Source organism: Physeter macrocephalus, chromosome 19, assembly GCF_002837175.3.
Source record: "Physeter macrocephalus isolate SW-GA chromosome 19, ASM283717v5, whole genome shotgun sequence".
In the NCBI taxonomy this organism is placed as follows: Eukaryota; Metazoa; Chordata; class Mammalia; order Artiodactyla; family Physeteridae; genus Physeter; species Physeter macrocephalus.
Genome location: NC_041232.1, coordinates 20,200,454 through 20,221,641, shown reverse-complemented (window position 1 = coordinate 20,221,641; position 21,188 = coordinate 20,200,454). Strand labels below are relative to the sequence as shown.

The 21,188-nt window shown below is 50.1% G+C and overlaps 1 long non-coding RNA gene across 1 annotated transcript; it reads left to right on the top strand.

Moving 5' to 3' along the window:
* Positions 1-16,741: 16,741 nt before the first annotated feature.
* LOC129391589 (uncharacterized) lies at positions 16,742-20,957 on the top strand. Its single transcript, XR_008615989.1, has 3 exons — positions 16,742-16,786; positions 17,680-17,863; positions 20,600-20,957. It is a non-coding gene; the product is annotated as an uncharacterized lncRNA (long non-coding RNA).
* Positions 20,958-21,188: the final 231 nt, after the last annotated feature.

Sequence of the window (21,188 nt, the reverse complement as noted above, 5' to 3'; positions counted from 1 at the left end):
GAGAGAGAGAGAGAGAGAGAGAGAGAGAGCGACACCCCCCCCCCTCAGGCCTGATGACATTATCTAAGCCCCTGGATCCAGCTATGCCTGAAGCTGAACCTATTCCTGGAATTTTAGTTACTTGAACCAATAAATTCCCTTTTCTGCTTAAGCTCGTTTGATTTGCATTGACTTGCAAGAAAGATTCCTGACATTATCAGTTTTTTCTCTTCTTTTTTTTTTCATTTTAAGCAAGCTACAGCTCTGGTTCTGGCATTCTCAAGGATTTTTTTTTTTTTTTTTAAGTTCAGCAAGAATGCTGAGCAAGCAGCAGATGTGAAAAGCACCAAGCCATCTTCTGCCTCTGATCTTTTGGGTCAGCACTATCTCAGCAGAGAGTGGCAATGGGCCTGGAAAGGATGGGGTCCATCGGGGCCTGTCTGGTCAAGCTGCATGTGGCACAGTGAAGGCGAAATCCATTCACCTCTGGCCTGGCATCAAGTGCTCCCGGGATGCGATGGGGGAGCCTGGTGGTTAGAACACTGGCTCTGGGTCGGATAGGTATTGAGTCTGCTTCCATGCAGCTGTGTGGTCCGGAGCAACCTGCACCACCTTGCGGAGGCTAAGTTTCTGCCTTTGCAAAATGCGCTGACACGGGAAAGAAAAGAGGTAAGGCCCAGAGAGGCAGTGGAGTGCAAAGTTAAGGGCACAGGGCTCTGCGCTGGAGTCCCAGCTCCGCCACTTCTTAGCTATGGAACCCTGGACGTGGCACTCCACGTTTCTGTGCCTCAGTTTCATCACCTGGAAAATAGGGATGATGATAACGTTTCTTCCCTTCTTGGATTGTCCTGAGAACTAAACAACTGCATACAGACAAAGGCCTGAAAACAGCACTAGGCACGTGGTAAAAACAGCTGCTGTTTTTAACCAAGGCCCGGTAGTCAAAGTTAATATTGGCAAGGTTCACAATCTCTCATACTCTTGGCAATTCTCTATACAATCTCACGACGTTTCCTCCCGCTGTGTCTGAAGGCCATTTGCCTCTTGCTCCTGGCCTGGTATTTGCCAAGCCATTTGATCTCTACATGCCCCCATTTCCTCATCTGCAAAATGGAGCATGAACAGTCCTAACTTCACAGGGTTCTTGCTGGGATTAAATGAGAAACTACTGTCCAGCGCTTACTGTCCAAGCACACACCCCACACACATACGAGGGCTCACTAGATGTGAACCATTATTAATAACAGTATTACTATTCCCAGCAAGATCTCTGGGGAAAAAGGCACATGTTAGTTCAGTGGGCACCAGAGCCCAGATGGCCAGTTCCTTCATCCGATTTCACTTTAAAGAAAATAAAAATTTAAAAAATATATGTATTTGTAGTTCTTAAAAGCAAAAGGAGATGGTTGGAATTTCACCCAGGGGATATTTTCAGCAGAAAAAACATCAACTTGGCCCCCGAGTCAGCCCCTGCCCTTGTTCCAGCAAATTCTTGACCTTAACCAACCCCTTAGGATCTGCCGAAGCCTTATTCAATTCCTTGCTTGGTTTAAGAAGTCATATGGGGCCAGGCTCTGGTGTTCCCAGCCTGGGTCTGACTCCCAGGCTGACTGTATCAACTGGGGGACCTTGGGCAAGGCGCTAGGATAAGCCTCAATGTTCTCATCTGGAAAGAAGGGATAATTTTACTAACCCTGCAATGTCACCGTGTGCATCAGAGCAGTGTTGCTCAAAAGGCATTGAAGTGGTTCCTCCCCGCGCTGGATTTATCAGTGCCTTCAATATGCCCACGTGCATCTCTAAGTGGAGCTGCAGTTTTCCATTGAATCCCCTTTTCAAAGAGCATCTTTGGGGCTTCCCTGGTGGTGCAGTGGTTGAGAGTCCGCCTGCCGATGCAGGGGACACGGGTTCGTGCCCCGGTCCGGGAGGATCCCACATGCTGCGGAGCCGCTGGGCCCGTGAGCCATGGCCGCTGAGCCTGCGCGTCCGGAGCCTGTGCTCCGCAACGGGAGAGGCCACGGCAGTGAGAGGCCCGCGTACTGCAAAACAAAAAAAAAAAAAAAAAAAAAAAAAAAGAGCATCTTTGTGCTCCAACAAGTTTGCTGCAGAGCACCCTGGATTAGTGATGTGAAAGGCACCCAGACAATGGAGTCTATTTCAATGATTGCATCACCTCTCTGACCTTCACCTTCCCAGCTGCATTTAGGAGGGAACGGTTATCTTGTGTGACTGGAAAGAAGATAAAAAACCCAACAAGCAAATGAACTGACTGATTAACGAAGCATGTGAAAGCACTTTGATAAAAACAAAATTCCATCACTTCAGTGAAGGATTGAGACCCCAGTGGGATGAGTTATCAGGTTAAACAGAAGAGGAACCTGAAGAATAATGTAGGTCCTTGAAGTTCTTCCAGAAGAATATCTTGAGAATATGGAAATAGCAGCTTTTGTGCTGAACATCAGCAGAAAGCAGCAAGTGTGCTGATATGACTCCATGTGTTCATTGCCTACTGCTGCTTTTCAAATCACCACAAAGTGAGTAGCTTAAAATGGCCCACACTTCTTATCTCACAGCTGCTGTGGGTCAGGAGTCTGGACTCGGCTTAGCTGCTTCCTCTGCAAGGCTGCAATAAGGTGTTGGCTGGACTGGGTCTCATCTGGAGGCCCAACCGGGGAAGGATCGCTTATGTGCTCACATAGTGTCAGCGGGACTTCAGTTCCTTGTGCGCTGTCAGAGGAGGGTAACCAACCATTAAGGGATGAATTGTGTTCCCTCCAAAACTCATATGTTGAAGTCCTAACCCTCAGTACCTAAGAATGTGACTGTATTTGGAAATAGGGTCTTTGAAGAGGTAATTAAGTTAAAATGAGGTCATTAGGGTGGGCCCAAATCCAATAGGACAGCTGTACTGGTAAGAAGATGAAATTATCATACTAAGGGAAGTAAATCAGAGAAAGACAAATATCATATCACTTATAGGTGGAATCTAAAAATATGATACAAATGAACTTATTTACAAAACAGAAATAGACTCACAGACATAGAAAACAAACATAGTTATGAAAGGGGGAAGGGGGGATGGGGGGATAAATTAGGAGTTTGGGATTAACAGATACAAACTACTGTATATAAAATAGATAACCAATAAGGACCTACTGTATAGCACAGGGAGCTCTACTCAATATCTTGTAATAACATATAATGGAAAAGAATCTTAAAAAATATATATATATATATTCTTGAGCAGCTCTGCTCTTGGTAAACAGAACATTTGAAGGGAAGTGAACGCAGTGAATCACGGTGCACCGTGCATGGGCTCTTAATGCGATACTATCACTCCCATTCGTGTTTCATTGGTGGAAGCAAGTCACATGACCTCACTTAAATTCAAGGGGTGGGGAAACGCAATCCTACTGTGTGCTGGGGAGGAGAACCAGAAAGGCAACAAATGGTTTAGGGGTGAATGGCTATCACACTTCCTCCCCCGCTGTGTTATGGAGTAGGTGTAGTTATTGTCGACATTTTTCAGATAAGAAAACCGAGGCTCAGAGAGGTCAGGTAACTTGCTCAAGGACACACAGCTTTTAAGTAGCTAAGCGAAGAAGTCACCCAATGTTCTCAACCTTCACATTTCTCATTCATGCCACATCTGTTTATGGTCTACTCTGGGACACAAACACACACACACGTGCACACACATGCGTGTGCACACACACACAGAGCAAGGTGATGATTTGGAGCATGCGGGGCTGTGAGGGTCCCTCCACCCTCCCCTTGTTCTTTCTGCAGCTCAGCTGAGATCACTGTGATTTCCTGTTACTTTGTAATAATTTATGGCAAATCTAATGTGCCCGCCGCTGTGTGAGCTCATCCGAATCCCCTTCTATTGTCTGAGCCTCATACCAGGAGACGTCCTCTGAAGGCCCTGGCATCATCACTGGGTGATTTATGGCGCCAGCTGCCCAGCCGATTGAGGCCGACCCAGTTGGAGGCTCGCTGCGCTCAGGAGAGACGGTGGAGAAAGATCTGGTCGGTTTGTTTTACCCCCAGAGGAGAACAAATCTGACAAGTGAAGATTTTCAGAAGCTTCAACCAGACAGCGCATTACATTTTCTGCTGCTGTGTCCTTAGAGGAAAACCTGGCTGGCTGCAGATGCCTCACGGGCAGCTCAAGATGATCGTGTTTAAAATCGACCTCAGACCCGCTCCTGCTGCGGTCTCCCCATCTCTTTGGACGCTAACTTCATCTTCTGGTTGCTGGGCTAAAATCCTCAGTCATCCCTGACTCCTCTTTTTGCCAAGTGCCAGCCTGAGGCTCTCATTCCCCGTTTCCAATTCATTAAGAAATCCTGTTGTTTTTCTGTTCACAATAGATCCAGAGTCTGATCACTTTACCTAACCTCTACTGCCCTCCCCCAGGTCCCAGCCTGGACTGGCCCCACTGAGTCCATTCCCCACATGGCAGCCAGGGGGATCCTCTTAAAACCTGCTCTTCTGCTCTAAAGCCTTCCATGGCTCCCACGTCCCTCAGAGTAAAAATCAAAGTTCTCGCTGTGGTCTCAAAGCTCTATATGCTCTCACCTCCTGTGATGAGAAAAACAACTTTTTTTTTTCTGAGCTGCTGCCCAGACAATTTATGGTTTGATGGCCCTGCTCACACCCAGAGTCTGGACATTTAGATAAGGACCTGAGTTCAGGCTGCCGGACACGAGTTCCCACTTTGATCTTCCCGGGGCACATTTTAAAATAACCACTTAGAGTTAAGCCTGCAAAAAGTTAGTGATCTCTGTCCCAACCACCGCAGATGTCATGGGTGCTCGCTACCCTGCTTTCTGTCTTTTGCTGGCTGGTGACCTGGGGCAGAGGCCTGCCCTTCTCTCCCCAACTCATTATGCGCCCTCATTTCTGGGATGTGTAAGGAGTAAATCTTGTGACTCTGCTTCCTTTGTAGGGGTGTATTGAAACTGCATCTTCCATGAGAACAACCCCGTGGGTTTCACTTCCCCAAAATGGGAGCTTGGATGCTGAGGGAGCCACCTGTCTCTGACCCCCGTTTTGGGTGGCTTGTGCACATTTTTTTTTTTTTCTTTTTAAAGCCACACTGCACGGCTTGCGGAGCTTGCGGGATCTTAGTTCCCTGACCAGGGATCGAATCCAGGCCCCCAGCAGTGAAAGCACCGAGTCCTAACCACTGGACAGCCAGGAATTCCCAATCTACACATTTTTTTTTTTTTTTTTTTTTTGGCTGTGCAGCATGCGGGACCTTAGTTCCCTAAGCAGGGATTGAACCCGCGCCCCCTGCAGTGGAAGCGTGGATTCTTAACCGCTAGACCACCAGGGAAGTCCCAATCTGTACATTCTTAATGCAACGTACCAGCTCAGGCTTCTCAGCACACGCCCCCGTGCCCTTCTGCCTTCGTTTCTCATTATTGACCCCTTCGCTGACTCAGCACCAGCCACACTGGCCTCCTAACAGTTCCTGAAATTTTCTAGGCACATTCCAGCCTCCGGGCCTTTGCACTGGCTGTGCCGTCTTCCTCTTTTAGGTGAACCGACGCTGTCTCGGTGGCGACGCCTCTGCTACTCTACTTAAAATTGCACCTCCTGGGTTCCCTGCCCTGTTTTATGTTTCGTCCTTAACACTTACCAATATCTGACATAGTACATGGGGGAGATTAATAGAATGGGTCTTAGTAGAGCACTTGAAGCAGTGCCTGCAGATGGAAAAGACTACATAAGTGTAAGCCAGCCTTAGGTTTAAGTTATATGTAGTGAGAAGAAGAGGGGAAAAGCACATGGACTCCATCTTCCGGGAAGCACCAGTCCTTCCACTACTGTGGTTTAAAAGCAGAGACCTCTAAGAGTTGCTTTGAGCTGCACATGACTTGTTAACAAAATACAGGTTCTGTCAAGATCCAAGTTGACAGTTATTAACTTCAGGTCTGCCACTGTCTTTTCTATTTTAGAGGCAGCATATGCTCTGTTTAAGGTCCTGGACATTGTCACCAGCCCTTAGAGCTGCCAGATTCTGAGTGCTGTGCCCACCGGGCCATCAGCCTCAGTGCCCTGGGGGCTGGTGTTCATAGCATGCTACCTGTACCCGCGCTCCGCCACCAGCCTCCCCACCCTTCTCTGCCTCTGCAAGCAAACTTCTCCTCGCAGGGCCTTTGCACCTGCTGAGCTCTCCTCCCAGGATGCTTTTCTATTCCCTCTTCACAAGGGCATTACCACCCATCTCTCAAGGTTCAGCTCCATCATCGATGGTTTCCGTAGGAGAGCTTTCCCTCAGCCCCCAAGGCTAGGTCAGGTCCCGTATTATAGGCGTCCCTAGCACAAGCGCCTCTTGTTTACAACGCTAAGCACGGCTGACATTCATGCACGCGGTACATTGTTTCGTGACCTCCTGCCCCTAGACACCCTGTGAGGACCACCAGGGCAGTGACTTATCTGTTTTTGTTGACAAGGGTTTCTCCAGCACTCCACGGTGCCGGTTCCACAGTGCTGGCTGGCAGGCGCTCAGTAAATATTTGCAGAATGTATGAATAAGTGGCCCACACTCAGTGTCCAATAAACAACGGCTTCCTCAAGCAAACAGCACAGAGTCTGGCACAGAGGATGTGCGAGCAGCATATTTTGGCCTTGTCTTCCATTCCTCACCCTCTACACCTTTCCACCTCCCCTCACTGCCCAGCTCCTCCCACTCTTCTAGCTCCTCCCACTGCCCAGCTCCTCCCACTCCTCCAGCCCCTCCCACTCTGGGGGCAGGGTTTGCTTTTCTACAGCTTGATTTTGGCTTTAACCACGTGGCGGGTCCGAGCATAGCCCTTGCTTGCTTTTACTTGCGCTTCTGCTCCTCTTCCATTCCCACGAGGCGAGGATGCTGGTCCCAGAGAGAGGATGAGAGAGCTGAGCCTCTGAGCCGCTCCATCACCCAACCTGCAGTGGCAAAACCCGTCCAGGTGACGCCTCCAGAGACTGCCAGGTGAGCCAGCCTAGAGAGGTGGGTCCCGGCCACCCTGCAGCCAGATAAATCGATGCTTACTGTGTCATGCGCCGAGCTTCTGTGATTGTTTGCCGTGCAGCTTACAGTAGGTGTTCAGTAAAGCTTTGTTGCATATTTGAACATACAGCCACAGGCAGTGAAAGGCATCCTGATAAAACACCCAGCAGGGACGTAGTAGGTGCTTAACAAGCGGTGTTCCCCTCTCCCCACGTCTTCTTCTCTAAACACCGGTAGGTCATGGAGGGCCATATTTGGAACATCTTGGCAATCTTTACACTGTTAACACTTGACTATTAATTAGGACAAGGGACCCGGATTCCACCAGCCATCCGACTGCCCTCAGTCAAACAGGGCATATCTATCTTTCTCGATTTCTGGTCCAGCAAAGTCTCTTGTCCCCCTAGTGAAGAAGCCCACGTCCGGCCAGAAGTCACTCCACAGCCCCAGACAGGGGTGGCTGCCTTTCTCTCTGCAAAAAACTGGACCGCTCTCTCTTTATCCAGCTCGGCTCCTGCTATTTACTATAAATAATCAAGTAAGATCTTCTCCCTTCCTCCCCTCCCTCCCGTTTCACATGCAAAAACCATAATTATTTCAATGCAACATCCTGCCACCAGTCCTTTCAAAGGAGACACAATTAGTGCTGTCTGGGGGACCCAATATTTCATGTTTGTACACAGTGATTATTTCAGCAAAGAAAGTCGAGAATGAAACCTGGAGCTGTGTGTATCTTTGAGACACCCCTGCTTGCTCTCTGCCACCCAGAAATGAGACTTCCCACGCCAGGCCCCGGGCCCTGTGATTCCCTTCCCCTTCCCCTTCCCCCTGTGTGCTCTGTGCTCATGGCTTCAGCTGGTAACCCCTTGGTGAGGTCATGGGGCCGCGCTCCTGAGATCAGAGTCTGGGTCAGGCTGCTGACTGTGGATTTAATAAGACACGGTTCACTTCCGGCAGGCGGGGCCCGGGGGCAGGTCCCAGGGAGCAGGTCCCAGGGAGCAGAGGCCTGCTGTTCCTGGCCGTTCCTGGCCATTAGCTCTCAAACCAGATTTTCCACAGGCTTCAGAAGGACTTCTGGATGCTGGGGACAGGCTGGTGCCGCATCAGCTCTACACTTAGACAGCCAGGCCGAGCCTGCCGCAGGTAAAGAAGGGGATGGGGGGACTTCCCTGGTGGTCCAGTAGTTAAGAATCCGCCTTCCAACGCAGGGGACATGGGTTTGATCCCTGGTCGGGGAGCTAAGATCCTACATGCCGCGGGGCAACTAAGCCCGCGCCACAACTACTGAGCCCGCATGCTCTAGAGCCTGTGCCACAACTAGAGAGAAGCCCAGGCGCCGCAACGACAGATCCCGCATGCCACAACGAAGATCCTGCGTGCCGCAACTAAGACCCGATGCAGCCAAATAAATAAATAAATGTTAAAAAAAAAAAAAAAGAAGGGGATGGGGAGGTGGACTCCCAGGGCTGTGGTCTGAGTCCCCGTGTGGCCCCCGCGCGCCTGCTCCTGCAGAATCTTGGCCAAAGCAGGGCACTTCTCTGCACCTCTGTCCCCTTTTCTCTGAAACAAGAGATTTCAACTCCTCAAAGTCGCGGATGCCAGTGGCATCATGCAAGTTTCACCCTCTCAGCAAGTCCTTCCCGGATCACCTTGTAATTGCAGTCCGAGAGAGAGAGATACTTACAGGAGTGATTTACTGGGGCAGAAGGCCGCAGAGAGAGGCAGGATGGAGCACGGGAAAAGCACAGGAAAAGTAAGCACGTGGTCTCAGCCTGCTTCCACGCAGGGCTCTGGGCTCTGGAGAGTAAATCGCACCAAGGTCATTCCTGTGTTCAGCCAGGCGGGTCAGGGTTTGTGCGTGTGTGTTTATATATATAATGTTTTTCGTGGGGTTTTTTTGCTTTATTTTTTATTGTAGTAAATGTACATGCTATAGACTGAATGGTGCTTCCCCTACAAAGTTCACACATTGGAATCATACAGTATTGGTCCTTTTTCCTCTGGCTGACTCAGCATCACGTTTTTGAGGTTTATCCATGCCGTAGCATGTATCAGTACTTCATTCCTTCCCCCCCCCATATACACTCTCTCTCTCTATTTTTTTTAATAGACTTTATTTTTTAGGGTCACAGCAGCTTCATTGCTTTTTATGGCCAAACAATATTCTACTGTATATGTAAACCACATTTTGTTCATCTGTTGATGGACTCGAGCGTTACTTCCACCTTTCGACTATTGTGAATAGTGCCGCTGTGAACATGAGTGTGTATTTGTTCACATCCCTGCTTGCAGGGGCGGGGAGGATGTCTGTGGTCTCCCCTGCCATGTCAGTCACTGGTCACATTGCCAAGCTGAGGGAGAACTTGAGGGTCAAAGTTAAGAATTTTTATTGAGGAACAATACACAGGAAGGTGCACAAACCTTAAATGTGGAGCTAGGTGGATTTTGCACATTTACGCCAAGGTGATTAGCACCCTGATCCAGATGTGGAAGGTTCTGATCACCGCAGAAGTTGCCCTCATGCCCGGCAGAGCCCACCCCTCCCTTCCAGAGGTCACTATTTCTGGGCGCTGCATCACCGGGGATCCCTTCTACCCATTCCCAAACCTGACTCAATGAAACGACAGTGTATGAGCTCTTACAGACACGCTGTCCAGCTTCTTCCGCTTTCTGTTGGTGGCGAGAGTCATTCATGTTGACTTGTAAACCAACTGTTTGTTCTTTTTAAATTTCTGTGCAGTTTTCAGTTGTATGACTAGATCACAATTTATTTGTCATTCTAGTGCTTTTGGGTTGTTTTCAGTTTGGGGCTATTTCAGAGAAAGCTGCTGTGGCTGTTTTCGTCTATGTCTTTGGATGGTCATTTGTACTCATTTTTCTTGGGAGCACGTCTGGATGTGGGATTACTGGATCATAGACTAGGCACGGGCTCAGCTCTAGTAGCTACTGACAGTTTTCCAAAGTAGCTGTCCCAGTTTTCACTGCCACCTATAATGTCTGGGAGTTCTGGTTGCTGTACTTATCAACACTTGGGATGCCAACCAAAGGTACATACTTTTGATCTGACATGGCCCCCAAACATCGTTCAGTGCGTATCCAATCAGAGTCCAATCAGGAAAACAGAAATCACCCTAGGTGTTTCAACGAAAGGAGTTTCATGCAGGGATTTGGTCACACAGGTGATGGAAGAGCTGAGAAGCCCAGTGGTCAGTAACAGCAGGAAGCCACTGCCATTGCTAAACGAGAGGGACAGATGGAGGAGGTGGTGGTACCCAAACTAGGAGCTCGGGTCATCCAGGGGAACTAGAGCCCTGGCAGGGCCATCCGGCAAGAGCTAGAGATACAGTAGACATGCAGCAGGGATGCAGCCCCTACTGGAGAAAACCACCAAAGGAGGGAATTCCCTGGCAGTCCAGTAGTTAGGACACCTGCTTCCATTGCAGGGGGCATGGGTTCAATACCTGGTCGGGGAACTAACATCCCGTAAGCTGCATGGCCAAAAAAAAAACCAGAAAACCGAAGAAGAAAGAAGGGGAGAAATGCTCTGAATACTCTGGGTGCTCCCTTCCTCCCTCCATTTCCAACCAGTGCCTCCCATTGGCTGACACTGGGGGGAAGCCAGCTGATTGGACGGCCCAGCAGATAAAGGTCGCAGACAAGGGTAGAGCAAGCAGGCAATGACCTGCACACACAACAGAGGAACCACTTGCCGTGCTATACTTCCCATGGCATATGGTCTACTACTTTAGGTGTGATTTAACGGTTACTGGTTATATTAATTTTTTTTTTAACTCACTGGTTCACTTTAGAACCTAATCCACAGGTAAAGATTCTCTACTAGTATTTAAGGTCTGACTCGTTATGGGTGCCCGTGCTCTCAGGCCAAATGTCAGCGGGTCCCATGTCACAATCCCTTCCCAAGATGCCTTAGAAAACAGAGAGTTGCCCTTTTCCCGCAGGAGGGCTGAAGGGTACTGGCTAAGTAAGCGTGTGGGCCAAGAGCTGGTCAGCCTGGGTTTAATTCCTGCCTCCCCTTTGACAGCTCTGTGACCTTGGCCTTTTCTCAGCCTCTCTGAGCTTCACTTGTAAATGAACCATCACACCGCTTCCTGGGCTGTCGTGAGGATTAAATGAGCTAGTCTGAGGAAAGCAGCTTAGAACAGGCCTGGAACACAGTAAGCACTCAATAAATGCTTGTTTGTTTGTTTTTCAGCAGCAGCTGGGGTGAAGGGGTGCCCTCTACACCTGTCACAATTGCAGCGTGAATAAGCCCTGGCCAGCGACTTTAAGACCAGAGTACCTGGGATTAACTAAAGTAACCCTCGTGAAATGGACAAGTGGCTTAAACGTCTCCCTGCAGAGAAGTGACAGATGGAGGATAATTCCAGTAATACAGGTGAGCAGTAAGAAAACGGCTGAGTAATACAAGGGGACATATGCATAAATTACAAGTTAAGAAATATTCCTATCACGGGGATTGGTGCTCAAATTTTATTTTTATTGTCACAGGGTATGATCAGAAGTGTCTGCAACATTCTAGTTCGGCTGACCTTCGGAAGGGAGTGGGGTCGCAGAATCCAGCTCTCATGGGACTGGTTAGATCGTGTTCCCAACTGGTAGTGTACCGTTGGTCGTACGCAGGATAATTTTAGCTGGTACACGGTTCAGCTGTTTCTTTTAATTTGAATAACTTACACATTTACTGTAACACGGACTACAGAAAAATAAAATAGCACATATGTCTTTGGGCAATATTGGTGGAAGAAAATTTCCCCAAAGACCTACATCCTCCCAGTGGGCTCAGGAGTCTTACATAAATTGTAGTAAAGTGATGGCTTCAACTATGTAGGAGCAAATGAATTTAAATAGTTAGAATAAGAAAGTGGTTTTTACCACACTACCTATGGTTTATGGAAACAGTCTGTGTAGGAGAAGTCTGGTTTCGGAGGCCGGGGTGTGGGGCTGGAGGAAAGGATGCCGTGTGTGTTTGCGGGAGGAGGAGGGCTTTAGCTGGATCTGCAATCTTTTAATTCTGTAAAAAGAGAGATCTGAAGCAAATTTGGCAAAGTGTTAATATCTGTTTAATTCGCGTGGTTGCAGATAGACAATCTGTTACTGTTATTAACTTTACCCTTTCTATGTAGGGAATACTTTGCAATTTACAAGATATTGAGAAAATGAATTTGGAATAGGGATGATGTAATAGCTGCTGGAGTTTAGTTTGCTGTTTGAAATATTTTTCCCTATGGTGGGTAACACTTGACGTGTGAGAAGTATTTAAATCACATTTGCCTCTACACACAAGTCCAAAATATACAAGCATGGTGGGGTCCTTCTGTCATTCCAAATGTCACCTCTGTGATCAGTGCCAAGGCCTCAGGAATACCCTCAAAAAAGGTCACTTCCTTTCAACCAAAACAAGGCTACTTGGAGGCTACCCCCAAAACCTTGAAACCCTGTGACTGATTGGACACTTTATTGTCATTATGAGTCAGGAAGACATTTGAAAGAGAACCCCGGAATGGGAGTTTAAACAAGATAGAAGTTTACTTCTCAGAAGAAAACATCAGGAGGGAGTTGTGGCTTGCCTCTCATGGTCTAATAGGGCTGCTGCAGCTCCAGCCACCACATCTGAATTCCAGCCAGTAGAAAGGAGAAGGCCAGAAGACGACCATTTCTCTGCCCTTTAAGGATCCTTCCCAGACACCAAACATATCGCTTCCACTTACACCTTGGTGGCCAGTACTGAAACAGAGCAGTATGCCTGTGTGCCAGTGGTGCAGGAAGCCAGACTCTGAGAGTGGGAATTTGCAGCAAAGTAAGAATTTATTACACAGCACCAAGCAAGGGAGTGGGAGACAAGCCTCAGATCCACTCCAACTTGGTGTTTGAGTTAAGGGTTTTTTTTTAAAGAGGAAGAACAAAAGAGGCTGAGATTAATCATCATCGTGTGACATTTCTTAATCAGGATTCAGGATGTCTCTGGTTTATGATTTTCTGGTCAAATGATCCATGGCTCAGGGGTCTGTGAGCTCATACTGCCCTGGAGAAACAAGCTGAGTTTGTACATTAATGATGAGATCTATAAGAGCAATTTTAGTACATTAACGATGTTTATCAACAACGGCAATTTTAGCATCTGACTCTGGGTGATCAGTATTCAGTTAGCACAGGACTGAGGTCAGAGGGGACAAGAAAGGGAATAAAGTTTTGCATAGAGAGATTAATCATAAACTCAATAAGGGAACTCAGCGTTAGGGGGCCTCAGTTTCAGGACTGAATTGTTTGGCCACACCTAGCTGCGAGGGAGCCTGGAAATGTTGGCTTTATGCCCACCAGCTGTGCGCCCAGCTAAAAGTCAGGCTTTCTCTTACTCAGGAAGAAGGGGCCGTTGGATTTGGGGGGGACAGCCAGGACAGTCTCTGCCACTGTGCTGCCAGGGTGGGGAGCCCTCCAACCACCTCCTTTTCTCCTGGAGCTCAGGGGAGGAGCTGGGGGCTGTGGCCACGAAGCTTCATTGTAGTAACTCCGCTTTGCCCAGCACACTGTTCTTGGCTAGGACTGGGGCAGTACTTGGAAGGATTCACAGGGTGAAAAGGATGTGGTACTTGGGGGAGCGCGGGTGAGAGGTCCATCTGCCGGGTTCCAACTGTGCGTCCTCGGAATCACTGCCTGCTTGTAAAGTGGGAAGAAAAGTTGTACCAGACCCTGAAGGTTGTCAATCCGTTTTATAGGATTTAACACTTAGGACATTAGTGACCCAAAACTAACTTCCTTCCATCCTCCCCTCCCCTCCCCTCCCTCCATTCCCTCCTTCCAATGAAATACACGTACATATGCATTTACATATATATGTAAAGGGAACTAATCTTAAGGTGCAGCTTGATGAATTTCCCCATGTGTGTATATACCCGAGTAACAACCCCCCAGCTCCAGATACAGAACATTTCCAGCCCCCAGAAGGCGCCTTTGGGTCCCTTCCTTGTCGCTAGCACCCACCCTGCTGAGTGAACCACTGTTCTGACTCTCTCCCCGTAGGTTAGTTTCCTGGCAGAATTTCATAGAAATGACGTCATCCAGAACGTGCTTTTTCGTGTTTAGCTTCTTCTGCTCAACATAACGTCATCCACGTTGTGTGTATCCGTGACCCCGTTTCACAGAGGAAGGAACAAAGGCTCAGACAGACTAAGGGAAGTGACGTCGGAGGGAAGCCCCAGCTCTCCGAGGACGTCCCGTTCTCTGTTTGCGCACCGGCCCCTGACGGTCCACGCTGGTGGCCAGCCCAGGCATTCCTTCCCGTGCTGGGGCTTCCTTCCACACACAGTCGATCGGGGATCATTCCATCGGCAAAGCCTCTGACCCGCTAACTCTCGTCCATCAGACTGGCCGTACTCCTTCCAGCTGAGCTGGTAACGTGATCACGCCGTGGCGACTCGGTTTCCGAGGCCCGTTCGTCATCGCTTCTCAGGCGCTTTTCTGTGGACTCGGGTCAAATCCTCTGTGTCAGCGCCGTGTGTACCCTGTTGCACCCCACAGGTGACCCTGTAGAGGGTCCTGGCTGCATCTGTGCACACAGACGCGTGTCCACCTGCACACGGTGGCTCTCTCTCTGGCAGAAAATCTTTGAGGTGGAACCCAACGGGCTGGGTTTAAATCCTGACTCTACTACTTACAGGCTGTACAACTTTGCCTTAGTCACCCTCTCTGTGCCTCAGTTTCCCATCTGTAAAATGCGGATGAAGACAGAACCCGCTTCTTGGAGTGTATTCATTTCCGGGGCTGCCACCACAAAGCGCCGTAGACTTAGTGGCTTAAAAAACCGAAATCTGATCACTCACAGTCCTGGAGGCCAGAAATCGGAAATCAAGGCATCGGCAAGGTTGGTGACCTCTGGGGTCGCTGGGGGAGAATCTATTCCATGCCCCTCTCTGAGCTTCTGGTGGTTGCCGGCCGTCCTTGGTGTTGCTTGGCTTGTAGATGCATCACTCCAATTTCTGCCTCTGTCAACACATAACTGTCTTCCCTCTGTGTGTCTCTGTGTCCAAAGTTCCCTCTTCTTATAAGGACACCAGTCATTGGCTAAGGGCCCACCCTGATTGGTATGATCTCATCTGAACTTGGTTACATCTGCAAACCCCCTATTTCCAAATGAGGTCACATTCACGGGTTCCAGGTGGATGTGCCTTTTGGGGGGACCCTAATCACCCCAAGACATGGGTTAATGTGAGTTCATCTCCGTGCCATACTGAGAACGGCCCCGGGCACCTGCATAAGTCATGTTACCCAGTAGCATTTGTTATAATCACTGGCACACGGGAGGAATATAAATCCCACTCCCTTTTAAGTGGCTGTCGGGGAGGGAGTTCCCCGGTGGCCCAGTGGTTAAGACTCGGCGCTTTCACTGCTGGGGCCCCGGTCCAATCCCTCGTCATCGGGGAACGAAGATCCCGCAAGATGCGCGACTTGGCCAAAACAAAGAAAGAAAGAAACAAACAAAAAATGGCTTTGTAGCCGGGGGCGGGGGGGGGGGTTGTGTTCCACGTGGCCAAATAAAACCCTGACAGGGATGTGAACCTCACCATGCCTGAGGCTGGCCAGGTCGTGGCTCTTCCCAGGGACCCTCCGCTGTCTCCAGGCCCCTCCCCCTCCCCCTCCCCCTCAGCATTCAGCTGCATCATTCAGCTGGGGAGGGTGCAAGCAGGCAATAAAACAGAGGAAGCTTGCTCCAATTCTGGCTTTCCAACAAGGAGCGCTTAATGAGGCAATTAAGCAGAACTATTTTCTCTTTATCTCCCTCTCCATCTTCCCCAGCCATGTCAGTGCGCGAGCTGGAGGGCCCTGGAAGATGAGAAGAGCCTGTCCCCCTCGGTTGCAGCAATAGGTGAGCTGCGGCTGGGCCGAGGTCACACAGCGAGTCGGTGGGATCTCCGGCTTGGCAAAGCCTGGCGGGAGAGGGGCTGGAATGGTCCACGTGGGGACTGTGGCAGGCTGGGCTATGCGGGGGCTGGCCAGAGAGCGACGTCACCGTGAAGTGGCACTGCCCAAGTGGACGACATGGACTCTGTGCATGAGGTCAGTTGAGTTTGTTTTTTTTTTTAGGTGGATGTGCCTTTTGGGGGGACCCTAATCACCCCAAGACATGGGTTAATGTGAGTTCATCTCCGTGCCATACTGAGAACGGCCCCAGGCACCTGCATAAGTCATGTTACCCAGTAGCATTTGTTATAATCACTGGCACACGGGAGGAATATAAATCCCACTCCCTTTTAAGTGGCTGTCGGGGAGGGAGTTCCCCGGTGGCCCAGTGGTTAAGACTCGGCGCTTTCACTGCTGGGGCCCCGGTCCAATCCCTCGTCATCGGGGAACGAAGATCCCGCAAGATGCGCGACTTGGCCAAAACAAAGAAAGAAAGAAACAAACAAAAAATGGCTTTGTAGCCGGGGGCGGGGGGGGGGGTTGTGTTCCACGTGGCCAAATAAAACCCTGACAGGGATGTGAACCTCACCATGCCTGAGGCTGGCCAGGTCGTGGCTCTTCCCAGGGACCCTCCGCTGTCTCCAGGCCCCTCCCCCTCCCCCTCCCCCTCAGCATTCAGCTGCATCATTCAGCTGGGGAGGGTGCAAGCAGGCAATAAAACAGAGGAAGCTTGCTCCAATTCTGGCTTTCCAACAAGGAGCGCTTAATGAGGCAATTAAGCAGAACTATTTTCTCTTTATCTCCCTCTCCATCTTCCCCAGCCATGTCAGTGCGCGAGCTGGAGGGCCCTGGAAGATGAGAAGAGCCTGTCCCCCTCGGTTGCAGCAATAGGTGAGCTGCGGCTGGGCCGAGGTCACACAGCGAGTCGGTGGGATCTCCGGCTTGGCAAAGCCTGGCGGGAGAGGGGCTGGAATGGTCCACGTGGGGACTGTGGCAGGCTGGGCTATGCGGGGGCTGGCCAGAGAGCGACGTCACCGTGAAGTGGCACTGCCCAAGTGGACGACATGGACTCTGTGCATGAGGTCAGTTGAGTTTGTTTTTTTTTTTTTTTGGGGTGCGCGGGCCTCTCACTGCTGCGGCCTCTCCCGTGGCGGAGCACAGGCTCCGGACGCGCAGGCTCGGCGGCCACGGCTCACGGGCCCAGCCGCTCCGCGGCACGTGGGATCCTCCCGGACCGGGGCGCGAACCCGCGTCCCCCGCATCGGCAGGCGGACTCTCAACCGCTGCGCCACCAGGGAAGCCCCAGCTGAGTTTTCAAGAGAAGCTAAAATCCACCTTTATAAAGGATGCCATCTAGTAATTCAAAGTTCTAGAAAACCCAGTGTAGGCCACACAAAGTGGTCCTCTCTGGGAACAGTGTCTTCGCTCAGCTACTAGGGTGCCCGTGGCGGGCACAGCCCGGAGGGCGGATGGGGAGGAGCGTTTGGTCCTGGGTGTTGCAGCGTGTGCCCGGGCTTCTCCTGGTCCCCCGCGCAGCGAGATGGGAGCTTCCGGGCCCGCCTGCGTTAGTGTTCCCTCCAAAATGCCCTTCCGGCCAAGCGTTCCTCAGCAGCCCGCCATGCGCAGTGTGTATGTCGTGCAGCGCACAAAGGCGCCCACTGGAGAGGTGATTGGGGCGCTCTCGGGCTGTGCTCGGCTTGCTTGCTAAGCTGCTTATTCTGGAAGAAGCATCTGATTGTTGTAATGCACCCACCCAGGGAGTTCTCTTTTTCTGATTCTCACAGTGCTGGGTCAGTTTGGGTCCTTCAGGAAGATGCCGAGGTGAGGGACTTCCCTGGCGGTCCAGTGGTTGGGACTCCGGGCTTTCACTGCCGCGAGCACAGGTTCGATCCCTGGTCGGGGAGCTAAGATCCCACAAGCCGCGCGGCACGGCAAAAAACAACAACAAAGAGAAAAGAAGATGCCAAGGTGAGATTCGATGTGCAAGTGGGTCATTAGGGGAGACAGCTCTAGGAGAAAAGGAGGAGGCGGGAGAGCCTTCGGGCTGCGATGCAACTCTGGCCTCCGTGCGGAGGGAGACAGGAGGGGCTCAGGCCTCAGCACGGTTCTAAGGAAGTTTTTGTGCGGGCTGATGCGGAATCCTGGAGCCAGGGTCCCCCATCGGAGGCATCCCACATCCTGCCGGGATGGGCCTACCTTTATTTCCCTTCCTCGCAGGGTCATTGGTGGGAGCGCCTGTGGGGCTCAGGGTGGGTTCAGAGCACAGCAGCGGGGCTGTCAATCAGTCACTCGTGCCCCGCAGCAGGAGACTCCGGGGGAGGACGGTCAAGGCTGTCATGGTGCTGAATCTGCTAGTGGGTGCCCTGATCTGTGAAGACACAGTTAAAAACAGCCGGAATGGTAAATCAGACAGAGAAAGCCAAATATCATAGGGTACCGCTTGTATGTAGACTCGAAAAAAAAAGGAGCGCATGGCCTTACACAAGCGTATTAGTTTCTTCTCACTGCTGTGACAAATCTCAAGAACTTAGTGACTTAACGCCGTCTATGTTTATTCTCTTACCATTCTGGAGGTCAGAAGTCGAAAATGAGTCTTGCAGACTAAAATCATGGTGTCGGCAGGGCTGGTTCCTTCTGGGGGCTCCAGGGGAGAATTTGTTCCTTGCCTCTTTTAGCTTCTGGAGGGCCTTACACAAGCGTATTAGTTTCTTCTCACTGCTGTGACAAATCTCAAGAACTTAGTGACTTAACGCCGTCTATGTTTATTCTCTTACCATTCTGGAGGTCAGAAGTCGAAGATGAGTCTTGCAGACTAAAATCATGGTGTCGGCAGGGCTGGTTCCTTCTGGGGGCTCCAGGGGAGGTGAACTTATCTACAAAACAGAAATAGAGTCACAGATGTAGAAAACAAACTTATGGTTACCAGGAGGTAAGGGGAGGGGAGGGATAAATTGGGAGACTGGGATTGACATATACACACTACTCTATATAAAATAGATAGCTAATAAGGGCCTAGTGTATAGCACAGGGAACTCTACTCAGTACTCTGTAATGGCCTATATGGGAAAAGAATCTAAAAAAGAGTGAATATATGTCTATGTATAACTGATTCACTGTGCTGTACCCCCAAAACTAACACAACATTGTAAATCAACTACACTGCAATAAAACAAACAAACAAACAGCCTGCGTGCAGCCTGGGAGGTCTTTGATGGCTTATATTTTAGGGTAGCCATTCAAGGAAATCTTGCGTCCTGGACCCTAGTAGATCTGAAATTGTTGCAACTTAAAATATTTTTGCTCTGTTGTCTTTGAAATCTCTCCTACCCCATGGCAGGTTTGATGCCTCATACCCAAGGGGAGCGCATGGCCTTACACAAGCGTATTAGTTTCTTCTCACTGCTGTGACAAATCTCAAGAACTTAGTGACTTAACGCCGTCTATGTTTATTCTCTTACCATTCTGGAGGTCAGAAGTCGAAGATGAGTCTTGCAGACTAAAATCATGGTGTCGGCAGGGCTGGTTCCTTCTGGGGGCTCCAGGGGAGGATTTGTTCCTTGCCTCTTTTAGCTTCTGGAGGAGGCCTGCATTCTAGAAGGGCCTTTGCTGCTTCCTCCATCTTCAAAACTGGGAACTGCCCCTCTCCTGCTTTCCGTCCACCTGCCCCACGTGGATCTGACCATCCTCTTCTCCTCTCTAGCTCAAGGATGAGTGAGGGGCCCAAGCCTAGCCCATCAGAGTGGCTCGTGCCCTTGGCCGGGTCAGTGAGAGATTTACCTGGGATTTGGGGTGTGCTCTCTTTCTGCGAGGTGGCTAAGCCAGTAGAATGAAAATCTGGAGCTGCTGGTGCTTATCTTGATGGAGAGTAAAGTCTACAGAGAAGAAAACAGACTAAGAAGGAGAGAAAGGCCAAGTCCTATTGACCTTGAGCACCTGGATTCAGCTGTACCTGAAGCTTGACAAGCCCTGACATTCTCAGATACTGAGATAAGAAATCCCATTTCTGGCTTAAGCCAGCTTGAATTGAGTTTGTAATTCTTGCTACTAGGAGTCCCGGATGGTACTCCCTTCTCCAATTTTGAGCACCCAGCCCGAAACGGCCGAATCAACACGCCGTTTTGTGCGCGGGCACAAAGCTCATGTTGGCCTTGCTTCTTTTCCATCCTCTCCCTTCTCTCCCCCTGCCAGCTATGCTACTGGGTGATACATCCTAATGTATATTTAACAGTGGCTCAAAATCGAATTAATTTAGATTGGTTAATAAACTGTAACATCCGTTTCTAAATCAAGCTACATTTTCCTCTTGAGCAACTAAATTCATGCCTGTTGGTTTAATTTGTTTCTATTGTAATCCGTTAATGCTGATGAAATTATGGAAAGGTTTCTAGTGAAATTATCCAGATTTGATTAGGGTTGAACTTATTAATATTTTTCCTTCCCACTGGTCGTTGGAGAGTGTACAAGTTCCCCGTGTTGCGGAGCGTGATCTCAGAAAGCAGACTTGTTCTGTCCCCTTTCAGATCATCCTCCTTTGGGTGTGCATTTATTGAGCACTGACTGTATGCCCAGCCCTGGCCGTTAACATGCTTAATGGAGCATATGCAGGAAGAGGAGGTTCCGGGCTTCTATGCGACAGTTGTTGTAAGGGATTTAGGGGCACCAGGGGTCCCCTCAACTTTGCCTTCCAAACGCCCCCACCTCCAGGTGTGATGGAGCCTTTGCTCTCTGGTTCCCCGTAAACCCAGTGCTGGCCTGAAGCAGGTGCTCACATGCAAATCGGTTTGACCTTGAGCCTGACCCCGAAGAATTTCCCGCTGACACATAGCACCTCTCCAAGACCCCATGGAGAGCTGGAACAGGCTGAGGCCAGAGCAGGAAAAAGGTGAAGTTCAAAACTGGATCCAGACCCAGCAGAGAAGAATGAGACCCAGACAGGTGGGTGTCCTTTTCCTCCCCTGCTCTCCTCCCCTCTAGTCCCTGCTGAAGGGGTACCGACTCCCCCCCGAGCCCCCCGCTAACTCCATTTGTTCTGGAATGTGCCACGCTTCACCCCCGATGCCCCAAACAGCACATACTCGCACAAGAATCTGAAGTGTGTCCAGGTTCCCTCCTTCAGGAAAGAGGGGCGTGGGGCAGGGCCTGGGGGCTAAGACCTGAGTGGTCTCTGGTCAGGCCCAGAGAGGCCCAGAAGAGGGTCCCACGGTTCAGATTTCCCGCCGGTCCATGGGGAGGGTGTCTCCAGGGTAGCCTGATTCACCCTCCACTTGCTGGCATTCTGGTTGGTGATTCCTGA